The sequence below is a fragment of the Aegilops tauschii genome, chromosome 4, assembly GCF_002575655.3.
Source record: "Aegilops tauschii subsp. strangulata cultivar AL8/78 chromosome 4, Aet v6.0, whole genome shotgun sequence".
NCBI classification, from domain to species: domain Eukaryota; kingdom Viridiplantae; phylum Streptophyta; class Magnoliopsida; order Poales; family Poaceae; genus Aegilops; species Aegilops tauschii.
This window is the reverse complement of record NC_053038.3, coordinates 2573758-2590658: the sequence shown is the minus strand read 5'-3', so window position 1 is coordinate 2590658 and position 16901 is coordinate 2573758. Positions and strand designations below refer to the sequence as shown.

Sequence of the window (16901 nt, the reverse complement as noted above, 5' to 3'; positions counted from 1 at the left end):
GCTCCTTTCCTCTCCGCCTCCGGCGCCGCCAAGCCAGCACCGTCCTGCTTTGCCCCTGCCGGCCTCCGGCCCCTATCCCGTCGCCCCCACCAGCCACCGGCCCCATCCCTTGATGCTGCAGTGCCGCACCACCTCGTGGATGAGCGTGGCAAGCTCCGTTGCAGTGGTGGACGCCTTGAGTCCCATCCCTCTTGTAATTTTTTTGGTGAGATATGCCTCTTGTATGCTGTGTAATTCATTTGCGTGTACTAATTCATTTGCATCTACTCTGTGTAATCCGTTCGTGTGTAATCTATTTATTTTGTGAAATGGAACAATTTTGTATTGTGAAATTCATCCGTGGAGTACTGGAACAGCAAGTGTTGATGGATATTGTGGTTTTTGTCGTGGTCTGTTTGTTCCTTTTTTTAATATAAAAACATTCTTTGCCGTTAGTGATTTTTGAGGCAGAGGGCAAAGGCACAGATTCTAGCTGATAGCAACGATGCTTTTCTTTACCGTCTGGGGTATACGTGCAGGACGGCAAAGGTAGTTTGGCTGACGGCAAAATCTTTGCCGTATGCCCGAATAAAAGCTGACGGCAAAGCAGTCTTTGTCGCCATCCTCTTTGCCGTCAGCCGGCTGACGGCAAACTCTTTGCCGTCTGTATTCCGCTCTTTGCCGTCTGTTACCGCCAGACGACAAACTAGCTGATTCCTGTAGTGTTTAGAAAAAAAAGGAAGGAGGTTATGAGCGTACTTGTAGGCCCGTCCGTATTGTGCTTCCGCCGATGTCCAGGGTATTTTAAGTGCATAGTTATGTATGCGCGGTACAAATTTCGCAGGTGTATGGGGCGGACGGCAGAAGCCGAACTGCTAGTCCAGCTCTGAAATTGGTCCGTCCTGCTGAATGGAGACCGGCGGCTTAATGGCCGACAAATTATGCGGTTTAATAAGACCGCTTTGTACTTCAGCTAAAGTGGCCGTAGTATGATCCTTAGTCCGGAGGGAGTGCTTCTCATGCTCCCCTATGGATGTGTGTGTCACGTATACCATGTTCACTGTTTTTACTTTGGGGGGAAATTGCTTCTGACCCCCGGTATTTGGTTGGTGAGTCTCTTCGTCGTCGCTGTCACCGGGCGGCCTCTTCCCCTTGTGTTCGACGTTGAGCTTGCCGGCCTGTTTGAAGACCCAACAACTTCTGTTGGTGTGATTCGCTGGTTTATCGGGGTTGCCATGGATCTGGCAGGGCCGATCCAATATCTTGTCTAAATTGGATGGTCCGTCTCTGTTTACCTTGAATGGCTTTTTCCGTTGACCGGGTTTGGGACCGCTGAATCCGGCGTTGACTGCTGTGTCGTGCGTTCTTTCATTATCATTGTGACGTTTGTGTTTACTGCGTCGTGGCTTGCCATTGCCGTCTCGGACTTCGGAAGTGCCTGAATCGCTGGCGCTGTTGCTTCTACGAGCTAGCCAGCTGTCTTCTCCCGCGCAAAAGCGGGTCATCAGAGCGGTAAGGGCTCACATGGATTTTGGTTTTTCTTGACCGAGGTGGCGGGCGAGCCACTCGTTCCGGACGCTGTGTTTGAAGGCCGCTAGGGCTTCCGCGTCCGGATGGTCAACGATTTGGTTATTTTTAACTAAGAACCTAGTCCAGAGCTTCCTGGCTGACTCTCCGGGCTGCTGGACGATGTGACTTAAGTCATCGGCATCTGGTGGCCGGACATATGTACCTTGGAAGTTGTCGCGGAAGGCGTCTTCCAAATCCTCCCAACTTCCAATAGAGTTTTCAGGCAGACTGTTTAGCCAGTGCCGAGATGGCCCTTTGAGTTTTAGTGGGAGGTATTTGATGGCATGAAGGTCATCTCCGCGGGCCATATGGATGTGGAGAAGGAAATCCTCGATCCATACCACGGGGTCAGTTGTTCCATCATATGATTCGATATTCACGGGTTTCCTTCTGTGGGAATTCGCGCTCCATTACTTCGTCCGTGAAGCAAAGAGGGTGTGCGGCGCCTCTATATTGGGCCACATTGCGACGTAGCTCCGATGGAGTCCGTCTGTGGTTTTCGGCCTGGGTGTGACTAGGCCTGTCACGTCCGAATAGATAGTCATCGTCACGTGTCGGGGCACGTCCTCGCGATCTGTAGATCGATCTGGTATGTCCTGCTCTATTGTCCAGGTCCTGCCGAAGGTCGTATGTATAACCACGAGCTGTTTTATTTCTGCCTTTACGATGAGGCAGGGCGGGCTGCTGTTCGGCTTGAGTTGCTGCTTTATCCCGACCACGTAGTGGTCGGTCAGCTGCATTGCGCAATGATGGTGCGGGCTCTGGCGCCTCGTCATCGAACTGAGGTAGTAATTTGCGCTTCGGGTAGCTTTTGGCTGGGCGCTTGCGGCCGTATTCTTCGGCTGCTAGGACATCCGTCCATCTATCGTTGAGCAGGTCTTGGTCAGCTTGAAGCTGCTGCTGCTTCTTTTTCAGGCTCCTTGCAGTGGCTATTAGCCGGCGTTGAAGCGCTCCTGCTCGAGAGGTTCCTCAGGCACGATGAAATCCTCGTTGCCGAGGCTCACCTCATCCTCGGAGAGCGGAAGGTAGTTAATGTCCTCTGAGTCGTCGTGTATGGCCTGTTCGTCAGGGCTAACTTGCCCGTTTTCCCGTCCATCCTGTTCGGAGATTGCCCCAACAGGGTCTTCATTGTCTTCGGCATAGTCCGGAGTATTGTTTACTCCAGTGCTGGTATTGCTATTTTTTGCATAACGTGACTTAGAGCGGCGCCACTGACGCCTGGGTTTGTCATCGTCGTTAGTTTCTTTAGGTGTATCCACCATGTATATGTCGTATGAAGAAGTGGCCGTCCAGCGTCCGGTAAGCGGCGGGTTTTGGCCCTGCTCCTCATCGGCATCGCCGTCCATACCGTCGATGTCCTCGGAGCCGTAATCAAGCATGTCGGTTAGGTCCTCGACAGTGGCTATGAAGTGGGCGGTGGGTGGGAAACGAAATTCTCCATCATCAGCCTCTAGTTCGAACTGGATATCATTCGGCTGTGAGTCCCCCGCCAAGGATAGATTTTTTAATGAGTTTAGCACGTCGCCTAGTGGCGAGTGCCGGAAGATGTCCGCGGAGCTAAATTCGACAATAGATGTCCGATCAAGCTCGAGGTATGCGGACGCACATGGTTCGGAACCTGTGACCGGAGACAAGTCCGTGGTTCTGGTGACATAGATGTCACTTGAAGTTAGGTCTGTGTGCGGCTCCAATGCCGCTGAATCTGTGGCTTCCATGGCGGGGTTGAGCTTCCCATCCTCGGATGGCGCGATCTGCTCCGGATCTAAGGCCAGAGCAGCAATAGGTGCTATCTCCTGGGTATGGTCTGATGACAGATCTACATCATGTTCATCGTGGTGGCAGGGAGCGGCTGCCATGGTCTCGAATCCGTCGAAGCTCAAGTCTCCACGGATATCCGCGACGAAGTTCAAGTTTCCAAATCTGACCTGATGGCCGGGGGCGTAGCTTTCGATCTGCTCCAGATGGCCAAGCGAGTTGGCCCGCAGTGCGAAGCCGTCGAATACGAAGATCTGTCCGGGGAGGAAGACTTCCCCTTAGACAGCATCGCTGTAGATGGTCGAAGGAGCCATCAAACCTTTTGACGATGGCACAGTGGAACTCTCAATGAAAGCACCAATGTCGGTGTCGAAACCGGCGGATCTCGGGTAGGGGGTCCCGAACTGTGCGTCTAAGGTCAATGGTAACAGGAGACGGGGGACACAATGTTTACCCAGGTTCGGGCCCTCTCTATGGAGGTAATACCCTACTTCCTGCTTGATTGATCTTGATGAATATGAGTGTTACAAGAGTTGATCTACCGCGAGATCGTAATGGCTAAAAACCTAGAAGTCTAGTCTGTATGACTATGATTATCCTTCCTCTCTACGGACCTAGCCCTCCGGTTTATATAGACACCGGAGGGATCTAGGGTTACATAAAGTCGGTTACAGAGAAAGGAATATTCATATTTGGTCGCCAAGCTTACCTTCCACGCCAAGGAGAGTCCCATCCGGACACGGGTAGAGTCTTCGGTCTTTGTATCTTCACAGCCCATCAGTCCGGCCCATAGCTAACAGGCCGGACGCCCGAGGACCCCTTAATCCAGGACTCCCTCACCCTTCCACAGGGATTTAGCTCTCACTCTTTATAACATTGCACACATAGTCTTTAGCTTTTTTTGACAGAGCAAATTCCTCCTTGCTCCATTTCCGTAGTATCTACTATGTCTTTAACCTCACCAAGTGCTTCATAGACATGCTCCAAATTTTAGTTAATCGGCACCCAATAATCCTCTATGGTACGCTCCATGCCTACTACATGCACTTTCGAACTTGAACGGCCTCTGCCGACCACCCCCGTTATCCCAGTCTGATGTACTAATGCCAACTAGCAAGGCACAAGGATCAGACTCGGTTCTCTAGATGTGTGCAACCATTGTGTTCTCAAAGAGCTTCTGTTTCCCTGCTGCCGGTAGTCCCAAATACGCGGTAGTCCAACATCCTTACAATTTCTTGATTTTAAGCAGTTTGAAGGTGGCCTTCTTCTAAGTTACGATTCGCCCTCATCTGTCACTATAGATGTTCTAGCTTTAGCCTTTAGTCCTTTCGAGTTATGCCAAAATCTGTGAAGCGATAGAAATTGACCACCTCCCGAAAACCATCCATCATCCACGTACTCCTCCCTGTGCACACCTCCAGAGTCCAGATTGATCATTCTCATCGAGCAACTCATTGAAATCACTTGCGCACAACCATGGGTTATCATGTTCTCCTCTGAGGAAATTTCCTAACAACGCAGAAATTCCAGAATTAACAAGTTAGTGTATGTATAACTGGTTGCAAGATGACAGGCATGCAACTAACTAACAATGAACTAAAATACATATTGACCACTAGGGCTTCGCCTAATCTTCTATAGCCTCGAATTATGGCCTTGCCAAGTGGTTTTCGGGTGCCCCATGACGGCCTACCAATACCCTGAGTGACTTAACCACAACCTATTTTAGAACATCCCTGCCAAGGGGCTCAGCTTAAAAGAGCTAACCATATTAATTTACCCAATACCGTGGATAGTGGCTAGTCGAGCAGATTGAATGCTTTTGCAAAGGGTGTACATCTTTACCCAAGAGTTGAGTCACACATGTCTCGCCACTTAGGAATAGACATGCTACATGTTGTGTGTCGGTCAGTCATGCAACATATACATACCATATTTTGTGTACAAATGAAGATGCCACTCGATCAATGATATGAGAACAGTGTGTCGAGTGCAGAGAATTCTACAGGAATAGAAGAATTTGCAACTTTGGCGCAAAACCCTACATGATATAGATAGAAACAAACATTGTGCCAAACTATAAATAATCTGGTAACAAGGCAAACCAAACTCAACAAAATGATATGGGCATGCTATAGTCTATGGAATAATGGGATCAATGCAATGGGATCATAATGCATATTACAATGAGAAAAGGAAACTAAACCAATTATAAAAGCCTTGTAAAAAATTCCATCCATATAGCCATGTAAGCATTACTTCGGATATGTTAGACGTGATGGCACATCCCATCTCCTGCCTAGTTGTAGATCCTATCTTGATTAGTCTCCAAGGCCCTTGTTATCCTTCTTTGATATCAGTGCAATACACGCGCCACTAAGGCTATTGTCCTCGGGGAGGCCTGAACCTATATAACCCGTGGTGTTGTCCTGATAGACCACTACATGATTCCGTCGCGTTCCTACTTCTTCGACATATCGTTGGATCAACAATTTACCAATACTCAGTAGAATTGATTAATTCCAGCTAGCATAGGAATGATTGACAAAAAATAATGTAGAAGATTTAAGCCAAAAACATCAATGTTACGTGCAATCTATTTTAATGATTTACCTTGAACAACCAATGAGTCTGATCTTGGGAGAAAATATTCAGCATACTAGAATAAATAGGAATGAGTTTATTGCCATGAATGTATCCTAATAATAATGTGCTTGGATATGGGAGAAATCATTTATCATGAAAGAACAAATATGGAAGACATTGATTGCGACCAATTTTAGTGGCCCTCTATATAAACACAAGAAACGACATCACTAGTTCTATAACATTTTACCGGAAGAACTATACAACAGAAGGAGTGTGTAGCTCTTATCCATGGCTTTTGGAAGCAAAATCACATGGGTACTAGGCATAGTGGCTTTGTTGGCCATCTTAACCACTGCCCAATCATATGATACATCAGGTAGGCACATAAACATTTTTATTTACTTGCACATATAGTTTTATATTTTTGTACCATTTGTTGGAGTTATTGTGGCGTTCTGATTATTTTTGTTGCATTACATTTTATTCTCCACAGCTCGTATAGGGAATTGTGATGATACGCCGAATTGCTCAGATGGTAAATGCAAGGATACATGTGCTAGCCAAGGTTACGAGGCAAAAGCGAGTTCTTGCGTAAAACAATTTGGAAGGACATTCTGTTGCTGTAGCAAGGATGGGTCAGAATAATGTTCTTACAAGCTCGTATGTGCAAGCAACGAAGAAGAACAATATGTATCTTCTCATGATATAATAAATGCAATAATTTACTACTATATCTTTTTGCTACAATACAAAATGTAAACACATTAAGACATGCTAAATAAACGCGATCCTTCCTGGAATGGAAACTCACGAAGCAGGTTTACAATACCTTTTGATAGTGAGTACCGCGTGATACTATATTTAGTATCATCTATCTATATCTACATCATCTATATATATATCAATATAAAAAGACCCAAAGGGGCATATCCAATTAATCTTGGCCATCAAATTATGTCAATCCAACGACCTAGACTGCTTCAATGTCAAGCGCTCAACACATTTAGCGTGCAGTTAATTTCATGCCAAAAATAGTGCTAATCACATAATAACACGTAAATAACATCCTAATTAATATCCGCATGCACTTAATATATTTCCAAATTAACATGCATTGCACGTACATTGACTAGTCAATATAAAAAGACCCAAAAAGGCATATTCAACAAATCTCAGCCATCAAACAGTGTCAATCCAATGATCTATGTTCCTCCAATGGTAACCGATCAACATGTTTAGCACGCAATTAATAACATACCAAATATAGACTATTATATAATTAACTTGTAATTGACATCCTACCTAATATTAATGTGCAATTAATTTTCTGCCTAATATCAACATGTATATATTTTGCCTGATATTGACGTGCATTGCACGTATACATATACTAGTACTAGCAAATATGTACGTGCGTTGCAATGAGAGAAAAGAATATATCACACGCATCTAGCCTAATAAGCATGACCGAAAAAACTCTCGTGCTACCCTGTGCTGGCGCACATGCTCTATATTAATGTAGCATCCCATGCGTCACCGATTATCCTCCTTTCCGCCCTCGTTGATGGGTGCCTAGCGTCCACTTGACCACAATATATCTAGACGTGGTCAATGTTGGAACAGCCCAGGAGGAGGAAGTAGACTCACGCACACAAACTCAAGGTGGAAGAAGATAATGAACACGCAGAGCATTTTTTGGTGGCACACGCACTTGCCTTTTCTCTTGTTCCTTCTCACACATACATGATGCAAATACATGGTTTTAATAGCCGGACTCACACGACTATCACGCACCCACTAACCACTAGCATGCACACACGCCGGTCAAGCCGCACCTACTTGATCCTATTTTTACTTACCACAAGCTACTTGCACGCCCATGTTCAACACTAGTACTGCCTTCCTCAACGGTCATACAACCAGGCCAAACTGCGTGCATGCAGCCTCACACTAAGTACGACCTGACCACACTAATAGTACATGTGCATGCAGGTCACATCTCTCCACATGCACTGATCACTTGGTCACCTAATACACATATACATGACTACGACCACTCATCTCCTGGCTTGCCGACCTGCTTGCGTGCACTTGCTCTATCTCTCTGCTGCTGATCCGGCCGCTACGCCATGTTGCCGAGCATGCAATTTTCTCTGTACTTGGCTGACTAATGCAACTCTACGTGGCTATTACACAACGCAACAAATTAAACATGACCTAATATTAAATGCTTAATACTAATAACAAGATTAGTTCCAACAGTCAATCTCTAGATGATGAGCTTGACCATCACATGGCACATCTGTCATTGAATCCCATCAGCGCAAGGGAATGTTTAAACTAAACTATTGAGCCGGGTGTGAGGGCTGCCCTCCGTGTCCCTTGGGCACATCCTCCATACAACATCCCCTGTACAATGCCCGTGGTTCGTTATAGAGCAAACGCCAATCACCATGTACCAGGGTTGTCTGGGTCAAGTGGCCGTGTCACGTAACAAAGGTTGCTAATGGCAAAAACAATGAATCGATTAAGGGTAGGATCATGTACGAGGCCTTGTCCACCACCACATTGAGCGGTCACTTGGCCACTTGCTAGCCACTCGCCGCCAAGGCAACTCGCTCAAGCATTAGCACAAACACCTTGTGCTCACCACTAGCGCAAGATAACCTTCTCAGTCTTTTTCACTGTTTTGACCTTATCAGGAAAATTTAGCACAAAATGAACTCTCTCCGATTTTATTTCGCGATCTGGCCCTTTTGATAACGCCACGGTTTGTGGCGTTTCTGCCCCACATGGATACGCCGGGCCACACAACGTTTCTTTCCTTAATAGATAAGTGGCAAATGGGCACTTCTTGTTGGAAACGCCGCACCCTATGACATTTGGAGTTGGGGTAGCAACGCCAAAGTCCTTGTCGTTTACAGCAACGCCATAGATGCTGGCGTTTCTGCCCTGCCATGTAGCGTTCCGAACAGGCCAGCAACTTAGGCTGGCTTGGCGTTTCCAAATAGAGCAGCAACGCCACGGCTTTTGGCGTTTTTGAAAAGGGTCAGATCGTGAAATAATTTCGTGGGGAGCTTATTTTGTGCTTAAGTTTTTTGACAAGGTCAAACCATAGAAAATCCCAACCTTGTCCACCGCCACATTCAGAGGTCACTTGGCAGCTCGCCGCCAGGGCAACTCACTCAAGCATTACCACAAACATCTTGTGCTCACTAGTAGAAGATAAATTGATGGCAACATTTTTTTCTTATAGTTTTCATATATATAGGAGGTCAACGTACATTATCTATAACAAAAGATGTTAGCTAGCAAATCGAAGCCATCCAGCAAGACGAGACACGAGCCAGCCCAATACGGGCCAACGATCGGGCGAAAAAGGATGAATGAGGCAAATATCCATTTCTACCCAAGCTCATCTGCATTCGATAAAAAATACAAATGAAAATAAAAAATTCAAAAAAATCCAAACTTTTTCATGGTAGATAATTTGGTGCGTCAGATGCGCTCCAAATTTTACATCATTTGGACATATGAGTAGTTCTCAGTAAAAAGACAAATTGGGCCAGAACAATGCAAGACCAATAAGTTTTTACAGACCCCAAAATTGCTTGTTCTGCCGAGACCTACTTAGATGTCCAAATGATCTGAAATTTCGAGCGCACCTCGCGCACCAAAACTATCTACCAGGTAAAAAAACTAGAATTTTTTTGAATCTTTAAACTATTTGTTTTGAATTTTTTTCTTCATGCAGGTGTAGATGAGTCTGGGCGCCGAATCGCTGCTCTAAGAATGAGGGGTTTGTAATATAGTCGGTGTTGTTACACAAACAATGTAATCTATACACATTATATTTACTACACTAGAAGAAATTTACTACCCAAAAATATTACATTGTCAAAAAATAACTTATGGGCGAAAAAATGGTAGTTTCTTTTGAGAAATAGCGAGGACACCCCATAAAAAATACGGTAAAAATATCAAAATATTATGTAATTTGGTTTTGTAAAACTACCGGCTGACACCCCATCACAAATCATGATTGTGCAATTTGGAGAACATGAGATAACAACAACAACACACATTTCTCCCGTTTGCTCCTGCTCATTTATTGAAGGTCTCTCTTTTGTTCTCATCCTCAGTTTGTTTATTCCCAAAGCCACTTGTTCATATTTCAATTAATTTGTCAACATATATAAATTGGTGGGAAATCGGTATGAGAGAGCAAGATGGGACTATTCAACAAAGAATATCCATGCATCCTCTTTGAAAAGGTGGCTCACGACCCATAAGAGAAGGATCACCAGTAGCCTAGAGCGATTTGATGCAGAGCAGGCCCAACAACACAATTACATGGGTCTGTTCTGATGGAAGGTAATCATCAGCGCAGAAGGAGAACGAAAACCCTATTTGACGGCGATCTCTATTTGGCGCGTAGGTCGAGTAATTGTACCCTCTAGACCAGTCACTCTCTTGTTCAACCTTGCAATATCTTTGGCAAGCTTGGTGATAACACTCTGAGCCCTGCCCTGCCATTCATCATCCAACCACTTAACATAGACTAACATAGACACAATCCTCATATCCCTATGAATGTTTCCTTGGATTAGTCAATGGGCCCAGAGGGTATACATTAACTTTTTTTACTTTGCACTAACCTCTAATGGGAAGAAGAGAAACTGTCTTCCTATGTCAAATCCATTCTTGCATACACGTCATGTGGGGGTGTTGCAATTGTTGCGATTGGCGTGCAGCGGAGTTGCAACCACAAAACCAATTGCTATGATTGTTGTCATTTTTTGATAGAATCAGAGACCATGGGGCTGTAGCCGGCGCACAGAGAAACTTCATCTGGCAATGGCAAATGCTAGGATCGGCGACCGAGAAAGCGACAACCGACGACCAAAAAAGCTTCAACCGGAGACAGGAAGCTGGGGGCTGGGATCGCGCAACCGTAAAAGCTGCAATTGGTGGAAGAGGAAGCTACAACCGACAAATGGACAAGCTTCAACCTGGGGACATTGATTGTTTTTGCTGGGACCTACAACAGCTATTTTGCTATGACAGGCAAACGTTTTTGCCGGGATCGTCATTGAGTTTTGCTGCGACTTGCAAAAGATTTTGCTGGGACCGTCTACTGCAGCGTGTATAAGCACAACGACGGGGTGGATGCTGCGACAGCTGCAAGGTTCTCGGCGAGAACGAGGAGACTGCAGTTGCGGGCAAGGATTCGTGTTGGAACCAGCGAGAGCCGGTGATGCAAGCTCCATGGAGCGATGTTTTCGAATGCGGGAAGGAGGTTTTGCAAGGGTGGCGAGCGGCGGCGAGATGGTAGTGCGGCGGTGCTTCGAGCTCGGTAGCCTCACGCGTGCCCATGGTGGGTATCGACGACGATGCGTTGCAGCTTGTCAAGCGGGGCATATCAATGGCTAGCAGATATCGCATCGTATGGCGTGGGATGCGACCGGCCTTATATTTTTGGATATGGGCTATGAGTTTCTAAAACAGATGTGTACATCTATCCACAATTTCTAGTCTGACATAGTGGTAGTTTTGATGCCATATCATTTCTATAATTGGAAATCTAGAAGACAATATATACGCCATCCGTTCTGGAATATAAGGTGCATAAATTTCTCTGGAAGTCATGCAAATGTTTTAGAACAGGATTATTGAATGAAATATTAACATCTGCAATGAAAAAAAACAAATATGAAATAAGTTTTCGTAATGGATCCAATGATGCAAATTTGGTATTATAGATATTAATACTTTTTTTTGCAGAAAAACTTCCAATCTATTCATCTTCAATCATGGCAGTACAACGAACACCAGAAATAAAAAATTCATCCAGATCCGCAGACCACCTAGCGATGACTACAAGCACTGAAGCGAGCCGAAGGCGTGCCGCCGTCATCACCCCTCCATTGCCGGAGTCGGGCACAACTTGTTATAGCAGACAGTCGGGAAGTCGTCGTGCTAAGGCCCCATAGGACCAGCGCACCAGAACAGTAACCGCCGCCGATGAAGAATAACGTAGGTTGGAAGGATTCAACCCGAAGACACACGAATGTAGACGAACAACGACGAGATCCGAGAAAATCCACCAAAGATAGATCCGCCGGAGACACACCTCCACACGCCTACCAACGATGCTAGATGCACCGCCGGAACGGGGGCTAGGCGGGGAGACCTTTATTCCATCTTCAGGGAGCCGCCACCGTCTCGCCATCCTGAGCAGGACACAAACCCTAACAAGACAGGAAAAAAACGACTGAAAACGGAGCCCTCCCGCCGGCCCTTGGCAGGATCCACCGCCCCTCCATGGCCCTAGGGCCACCGGAGACGAGGCAGACCTGCGGCGGCGCCGGCGAGAGGCAGAAACCCTAGCTTTCTTTCTTTGAAGGAGGAGATATTAATACTTTTTTAAATCTAAAAACATAGTCAAACAGGCACAAGTTTGACTTTTAACAAAGCAATACACCTTATATTTTGGAACGAAGGGAATATGAAGCAAACATGGGATCATGTGTTTAGAAACTGATGATATCAGACAATACATCAGTGCATCCTGGTCAAAGATGCTATTGGTTGCTGGCATCATCGGCAGCGTATTGCAAGTACAAATCATGTAGGCGAAGGGCGGTTGACGCGATGCAGCATTATATATGCATTGTTGTCATCGACACGACATGCAATGCATTTTTTGTGGAGGTACATATATAAATACAGAGGGCACTAGGCCTATAATCGTAAGCGCATGCAATAATCACAAGAGATAGAGCAATTGCAGTACAAGCAGTTCTTGGCTCGACTTCTTCCTCTCATCTGCAGGTTAATTTGCTAATGAACCCTGATGACTAATCACCCATGGAATCTCTCTCTCTCTCTCTCTCTCTGATCATCCATGCATGATGACTGCATGCGTTGTTCAATTATTTTCTATGTATGCTTGATTATTAATCCTCAGTAATCGTATTATCAGGGAAAGACATGCCGAGGGAACTGCATTCAAACAAGTCGGCGTGGCCGGAACTGGTGGGGGTGCCTGCCGGTGAAGCCATTAGAGTTATCGAGACGGAGCGGCCGGACGTGTTTGCCTTTATATGGGCCGAGGGTGAACTGGAGCCGCCAAATATCGAATATAACCGCGTCCTCGTCTGGTGCTACGCTGGCGACCCGCCAATCGTCTCCCGGACTCCGGTCATCGGATAGACCACACGCCATGTAATCCTGGCTCGAATAAACTAAGTAAATAATGCGAGTGCATCTGATTCCGTTCGCCGTTAATTCAAGTTTTATTTCTAGTGTGTCTAGTTTGATGATTGATCTGCTTGCATACATGTTTTAAACCTTCCATCATACATCGTCGTGCTCATACTACCTTGTAATATGTATGGAACAATAAATAAATGGCTCTTCTTCCATTTGCTGGATAGTCTGTTTCGTCTAGATTTATGATTACTCGCAAATGCTTGTTAATATTCCTCTAGTTTGCATTAGGTAGGACCAACGAAAAAAATAGCGCGCTACAAAATATAGCGAGGCCCTTCTCTAAATGCTACACAAGTTATAGCGCGCTAATAGCATGCTATATTTCAGAATAGCGTTTGCAAAAAAAATTCAAATATATCTAGAAATAAAGTATTTAAGCAACTAAATTTTTCATACGAGCAAGCAATATATGCATAAGGGCCAAATCCAGCACATAAAAGTAGTAAGTCTCAAACAGTTTCAATAGTTTCTAACATCAACAACTACAATTTTAAAAGTCTCTAACATCAACAAACATCAACAGCGACCCTGGGCAACAACAACCATAGTCTTTAACATCAACAACTACAATTTTAAGGTAAGTCTCTTCAACAACCATAGTTTTAAGAGTCTCTAACATCAACAGCCACCGGGGCAGCAACAATACAACACAAAATGACACACAGACTTTTAAGATAGTCTACACCAACAGCCACCGAAGGCAACAACATTACAACATAGCACAATGAGATTATTCAGAATCACTCACTGGTAAATGCATGTCATCATCTTCCGATTCAGAAGAAGACTCAGCTGATTGCAACTCATCATCACGATAAATAGGAAGCAACTTCTTCTTCTTCCTAGGACGAGATTGAGACACTATCTTTCTTTTTGATGGAGCAACTTCTCCTTCTAATGTTGGTTCTACAACTTGTACATCTTCAGGTTCAAATCCTGTTTGCACTCCTTCAATAGGCACAACACCAGTGATCCACTCATTGCCTTCATCTTCTACAACATCTACAAATGTGTGGTCCTCAATTGGGTCCCTGTTTTTCATCCCTCTCTTTTGCTTTAGTTTGGAGTTGAACTTGATGAACACAAGGTCTCTCATTTTGTCATGAAGTAGCCTATTGCGTCTTTTTGTGTGAATCTGTAGGTGATGGGATTAGAGCAATGATATCTTAGTATGAAAAAACAACGAAACCAATGCAAGAAAAGTATGACAAAGATACCGGGTTGTCCTTCTAATGTGACAATGAAGAACTGATAATTAGCACATTCTTCTTCCACTTCTTAAAAGCAAAAGACTATTCTGGTTAACATTCTTCTTCCTCTTCTTAAAAGCAAAAGACTATTCTGGTTATGAGTTGTTCAAACATGATACTGGTTAAGATTCAAACATGATGCTCAAGGTAGCATGACAATTGACAAGCACCAAATAGTCCTACTATAAGTACTAAAACGTATGTCAAGGATCTTTCTACTTCAATCAACACATGGATAGACAATAAACAAGTTGACATATGGCATGCATCTTTCTGACCTGCTGAAAAACACTGAAATTCCTCTCACAAGCCGAGGAGCTGCATGTCAAACTCAAAATCCGCATCGCCAATACCCTGAGATTTGGTGCACTTGACCCATGATTGGACCACCAATCAGCTTCATTAAGAGTAAAAACCGGAGTTAAGAAAGCATTGCAAGTTCTGATTTGAGAATGGAGAAAAAATTAAATGTAAATATGCACCTGGATCCTACATCTTTCTATGAATAACTGAATATACAGGGATCTCCTTCTGAATCCTACTTCCCTTTGTTGGTGCTCTTGCCGGCGTTCACCTGGTGGTGCCCTTGCCGGCGGCATAGCGGGAGACGGGGAGGGCATGGAGATGGCACAAGGGAAAGTGGGTATGTGACGGTGTGGATGCTTGATTACCTGGTGGTTGACTTGCCGACGGTGCGGTTGACATCGCCCGTCTGTGCTAGGAATAGGATGGAGTCGACATGGAGGACGCCGCCGCCGCGAGATGATGATGCCGCCGCTGCTCATGTGAAGATGTTGCCGCCGTGCTGATGACTAGATGTTGTCGCCGCCTGCGCTCACGCCCAGATGTTGCCGCCGCCGCCGCCGCTCATCTGGGCTGGGAACTGGGAAGGGGATGAGATGTGAGAACTAGGGTTAGCCAGTTAGATGGGAGACTGATAAAAGGAGTGGGCCTGCTGGGCCTGCTGGGCTGTGCTTATTTTAGTTTTGCATGGTCTGCACGTTATAACGTTAAAACGCTACAACGTTATAGCGTGTGTAGCGCGCTAATTACGCGATTAGCGCCGTAGCGGCCGATTTTGTCAAAACGTAACGTCTCCCTTCCGAATATGCTATAACCGCGCTATAACCGCGAAATAGCGTGCTATTTTTTTCGTTGGGTAGGACACAAGAATAAGGCATCTGTACTGACTTGCCTCAAATTTCCTCTGCATATGATCATTTGTTGGGTGAGCTGGCCTCAAGCAAATTGGTTTACCTTTGTGAAACACTACGTCGAAGGAATTTCAAAAGCTAAGCCAATCTACTACCAATACCTATAAAAGCAAGATTATTTGTGTGAATCCATATGATCAAAGCTATTCAACCACATTACCGAATGTCCCTCATGGCTCTAATGATGTATCCTCCACATTACCGAAAATACTTAAAACAACATATTAATTGTAATTGGACTTGAAAACAACACTAACTACAACTGACTTAGAAACAACGTTAATGGCACATTTATTTTGCAAGCCACATTAACAACATTAATCGCTTCCTCTCACCTCAATCATACCAGGCCATCACCAATTCGCTACTACTTACAAAGAAAGATCTAGCTTTCACTATCACCTTGTTCGCTCGATCGCTTCATCAAGCCTTCCCAACGTCATATATAATCAATTGCAACAAAGAAATCAATATATGTCCTTTTGTTTCCTCCCCTAACGACTGGCGACGTTGGTGGGGAGGAGAATCCCGGTGCCTCAGCTCCCATTAGTATTTAGGTTAGGGTTTTTATTCTTTGCAGGCGTGACACTCAGACGGATGGTTGCGCTTCTTCGGGTTTGTCTTCCGGGCTCCGGTTCTCCTTGAGTTCGTCCGTCTAGACGTAGTCGATAACGCTCCGGCGTATATTCATGCCATGTTCTTGGGGCGGTGAGGTCAATGTTTCTCGTCTTGTGACAAGATTTGGTCGGGTCTATGCAAGGGTTCAATGGAGACAACCGCGGCTGCGGGGCGCTGGTTCTTAGGGGCACATGCATGATGACTTCCCGGTTGTCATCGACAAAGTCAAGGCGGCTTCGGTAGAGGAGCGGCGACGGCCGCGTGTCGGCGGCTCGTTCTGGCGGAAATAGTGGTCGGTGGTTATGGAATCCTGATATAACTTTTATTATATTTGAGATATTTTGTACTTCCGTTGAACTACGATAATAGATCTTATGATTTTGACACACAAAAAAGCCACCCCCCTCCCCCCCGCGCGTCTTGTTTCTATTTTTTTCCGTCTTCAACTCCCATCGTTTTTTGTTACGAATGGGTACCCACCCCATGCACCCAGGTCTATTGGGTCACCTCCCCACCTCCCATTCCCCCTTTTCCATTGAGCATTCCCGCCCCGTCTCCTATATCTCCCCGATCCGACACCACATCCCATCTCCTCTCTGATCTCTCCTTGATTCAGCGTCACACTACATCTCTCCTGTTCCACTCCCTGTAG

General features: G+C 45.4%; 1 long non-coding RNA gene across 1 annotated transcript; it reads left to right on the top strand.

The window, feature by feature from the left end:
- The first annotated feature begins 4021 nt into the window (after positions 1-4021).
- LOC141021145 (uncharacterized) lies at positions 4022-6623 on the top strand. The gene is made up of 2 exons (XR_012181154.1): positions 4022-6268; positions 6386-6623. It is a non-coding gene; the product is annotated as an uncharacterized lncRNA (long non-coding RNA).
- The last annotated feature ends 10278 nt before the right edge of the window (positions 6624-16901 follow it).